General features: G+C 33.8%; 1 non-coding gene across 1 annotated transcript; it reads right to left on the reverse strand.

Moving 5' to 3' along the window:
- Positions 1-3,661: 3,661 nt before the first annotated feature.
- LOC123656104 lies at positions 3,662-3,780 on the reverse strand. Its single transcript, XR_006743495.1, has one exon. It is a non-coding gene; the product is annotated as a 5S ribosomal RNA (ribosomal RNA).
- Positions 3,781-4,628: the final 848 nt, after the last annotated feature.

Genomic DNA, 4,628 nt, shown 5'->3' on the forward strand with positions numbered 1-4,628 from the left:
CGTCGACTGTCGTTGTTATTACTGGTAGATGTAATTGAAGTCGGTTTTTGTTGTTGTTTGCGAGCAAACACAATTATACGATATTAAAATATTCGTAGGTACTTATAAATAGTTTTCACATATCTAATGATGCTACATCTCTGTCAGTATTCAATTTGACACAGTGCGATTATTATCTGGGGTCTTCAACCCTTCGAGGACGTAGTTATACAGACGTCCTATTATGATCGATGATTGTTATCAGGTGTTAATTAAACACGAAATTGTTAACTTAGATTAACAGTAGTTATAATTGTATAGTGTAATATAGATATATAAGTCGAATTAGCCAGATAATTATATTTAAAAATTATGCCTTTCGAAATCTTTTGATCTTTTTAAACTTTTTTTGTGTGACAGATATCGACTATTGGTGAATTTTAATTCTAGATATACTCCAAGCAAGATGTTTATACAAGTATAATAACGTCGATGAATTATTTTTGTTTCGTAATTATTCAATTCAGTGTTTATGTTACCTTCGAAAGGAAACATAGCGTTGTTATGAAAACAAATCCAGACTTAGTTTATAAACAATTGCCGTATTTTATAAGGATTTGTATGGTAATTAAGCTTTTAATTAAATTCTGTCGAGAGCCTCCAGTCTAATTGTAAGATATTCTTCGCTGAACGTGAAATTCAATAAACATTGCATAATTACTATTTTTAATTTTATATTTTAGAATAACTATGTTAAAGGACCGTTGTTTTGATATAATAGCGAAAGTCGCTTTAACATCGACAGTTAAAGGATACGATTCACGCTCGGAGCAGATGTACAATTATTTGTCTAGGTATAAGTAAGGTTCGGTCCCCGCTGGAACGGTCGATTTTTGATATGATATTTAAAAAAATATTTAGAACTTCCTAATGCGTGGGTACCACAAAAATGAAATCGTACAAATTAGGTATAAGTGTATGTTCCTGTGGAACTATTCACATCGCCACATGGGAGGGGATGTGGACCCACAGTAGCCGAGCGGGTGGATTAAGCTCCAACCGTACTATATAGACAGAGTGGCCTACAATTCACATGTATATATACATATATTGAGTGAAAATATATTTTTAAGGAAATGTATAATAAATCAGCTCTTTCGGAGAAAAGAAAACCAAGAACCCAACAAAAGGAGTTCTTTTGCAATTTTTCAACTGCGCCATACGAAAATTCAGCTTATGTACCTAACGTTATTACTTCTAGCGACGAAACTGGGGTTTGTCGCTTTGAGCAAGGTACAACGCTCGCTCTATTACAAGTTACGACTCACGTCAGCTAAGTGGAGCTCCGATGCACTATACACCGTCTGAAGTACCGTCTTGACCGGTCTAACTTAATAATAAAACCTCTTCACTTCGCTGTTACGTCTCTTTTGGAGATCTACTATCATTGCAATATTTTTGAATAAAGAACTTTTTTATTTTGTGTTTTGAAAACAACAAACATTTTTGGTTGCATGAAATTTTCGTTTTTTTGTTTTCTCATTTCAGAAGAAAACAGAAATAGCTGCAGTTGCTTTGTAATACAGTTTCTAAGTTTGAAAACTATACGCAGTCGGCTTTTTAAGTTCCAAGGTGGTAGTGGAACTGTGTTATCCCTCAGTCTCCTCTTAAAACCCATGGGAGGAGAGGGGGTGGCTATATTCTATACTGCCGTAGTCACAATTAGCCAATTTATTATATTTAACGACAGATAATCAAAAATTATTTAGGAATAAATTTGGTACACAAAATCAATAGCCATGTTTTATTTCTACATTCATCTTCGATACATAGTTAAGAAAACTAATTACGTACATAAAAATTAGCAATCCATCAATCCCCACGGATTATATACGCTAAGCTATGTCGAAACGTTTGACTATAAAAACTCTATACATTATATACATAAACAATATATACATTTATAAGCAGAAGAAATGAGGAAGGGCACAGCAGGAAATATCCTGCTCAAAATCTGGAGCAGCCCGACTGGGAAAGTACCTCGACCTTACAGAAGATCACAGCTAAATAATACTGCATTCAAGCAGTGTTTTGTTCTTGTGGCGAGTAAGGTAATCAGAGCTCCTGGGGAGGATTGGGAATAGGGTCGACAACGCGCTTGCGATGCTTCTAGTACTGCAGGCATCTATAAGCTACGCTAATTGTTTACCATCAGGTAATCTGTACGCTTATTTGACGAACTAGTTATACCTATATATAAAAAGAGTCGGTACTTAAATGATCATGAACGCATTAAGGTCCCACAAATTCTGTACTATAATTTTATTCTTCTGAAACGTATCACTACGAAATTCGACCTTTTCCTGTTCTTCATTAAAATACAATTTTCACTTTTCTAGTACATAATAATAATAAAATAAATAGCATTAACCATAAAGCATGAAAAAAAGGGAAATATTCACATCAATTCGTGAAAATAGAGTAAGGCGGGACACGTACATTTATCTTAGACAAACTATTTATACACAGTTTCAACGGCGTTAAGATTTGATACTTGCCCCGACAGCGAATATTATTATCTTTCCATATCTAAGACCTAATGCTTTATTTTATAAAATAAATAAAATAAAATAAATTTTATTGGTAACAAACAATAAACACTGCTTAAATGAGATAAAATGCAACAATATTTGATCTTAATATTAAATTTCAAAGCTATATATAAAAAAAAAAAAAATAATAATAATAATATGATGTCACCAATCGGACGCCCGAGACATCGTTACCCCAACACTGATTTTCAGTGAGCACCGTCGTCGTCTATCAATTGTTTACTGAACAGGATTCTGATCAAAAGCTGTTATATTAACAGATCAATATAAACAAATAAGGCTGAATTAAACAACTGACATTAGAATGACAATAGACAATCAAAATTTAGAACAAACTATTAGGCTTAGACCTCTTTTTCCATATAGAGGGTCGAAAATTTAACCACCACGGTATTCTAATGTGCATTGGAGGATATATTCTACTATGAGTAATGACGGAATGGAAATTTATTGAAATAAAATATAGAATAATAAAACGAATTTTAAAAATAAATATACGGAACATTTTGATAGTTCAGAGTTACATATATACATTCTAGAGCGTACGTTTGAAAACGGAAAACGCTTTCTTCCTTATTTGTCTAAAACTCTGACGTGGACTCAGGAGTATTCGTGTAACTCTATTTGGTTTAGTTTCTATTTCATATAACGTGTAACGTGTAAATGAGAAAGGGTCGCCGCCGCTGCATTTGTCATTTGTTGAGAGTTAGTTTGAAAGATTTATGAACGTAAAATATATCACTGCCTCTGGTTAAATATATTTAGGTCTTTTTTTTATTATGGTGTGATGTTTGTGAATCGTTACGTTGGAATATTTTTAGATTTTTAATTTAGATATCAAATGTTCTTGTTAGTTTTTAATAATTTACTTATTATTCAAATAATAAATTATGTGAACTTTTATATAAAAACAAAGAAACAATTACATAAGCGATAACGTTTCATACGGATTAACTAAAAGTGCTAACTTTCAGTAAATCCGCCAACCTGAAAGTAACTAGGGTGGCAGTTAACGGTATAATATCGTGTATTAAAAAAAAAAAATAATTGAAAAAAAAAAAAAAACAAAAAGCCAACGTCACGCGGTGTTCCCAGGCGGGCACCCATCCAAGTACTGACCGCGCCCGACGTTGCTTAACTTCGGTGATCGGACGAGAACCGGTGTATTCAACGTGGTATGAACGTTTAAAAATTCGTGACTCGTGACACCGTGACGCATTTGTAAAAAATTTATCCCTTATGCGCCTAAGGAAGTTTCATTTCAAAAGTTTAACCTAATTATGTGAGTTTTACAAGCTGTTTCAGTCCAGGTCAGCCCAGTAGTTATATTACAAACATTATGTTAATACATGGATTTAAACATTAATAGGTACCTAGTAACAATGACAACGTAACAAAATCACATAAAAAGTGAAAAAAAGTAACTAACAATAGCGAATTTAATATTAACCCTACACGTTTCACCTTCGCTATAATTAAAACCGCAGTATTCATCGCCGCAAGCATGTGTCGAAGTCAGTTAACGCTAAAAAACAGTTAGTTTCCAACGTCAAATTCATATAAATATTATTAAATAAATTGATATATATATTTTTTAAACATTTGCCTTTTTTCCATCTTTTCAAGAAAAAAAATTAGAGGCGATCAGTTTCCACATGTGAACCAGTTTATTATGGGGACGGTCAAAAGTTTTGCCTGTCATACATACGTTCAACACGTTTAAGCCTGTCAGTATTAAGCAAGTCTAAACCTAAACAACCGCAGACGGCTTTAAGTGGTTTCCGAGGCCTGGTGAGAATCATTTTTTTTTTATGCAAATGCAAATATTTCTTCCGGGCAAAGAAGAAAATTAGACTCGTGACCGTCGGTTGTGTTCGGTGTAAAGTAGCCAAAGTTACTGGAGTTGCGCTATCTTAAAAGCGGGGGTTACGTCAGCAACGCACTTACGACGCTTCTGATGTTCAAGCATCCATAAGTTACGGTAACCGCTTACCATCCGGCAGACCACGTGGACGTTTTCCAATCTGTTGGTATGAA

The sequence above is a fragment of the Melitaea cinxia genome, chromosome 8 (genome assembly GCF_905220565.1).
Source record: "Melitaea cinxia chromosome 8, ilMelCinx1.1, whole genome shotgun sequence".
Taxonomy (NCBI): Eukaryota; Metazoa; Arthropoda; class Insecta; order Lepidoptera; family Nymphalidae; genus Melitaea; species Melitaea cinxia.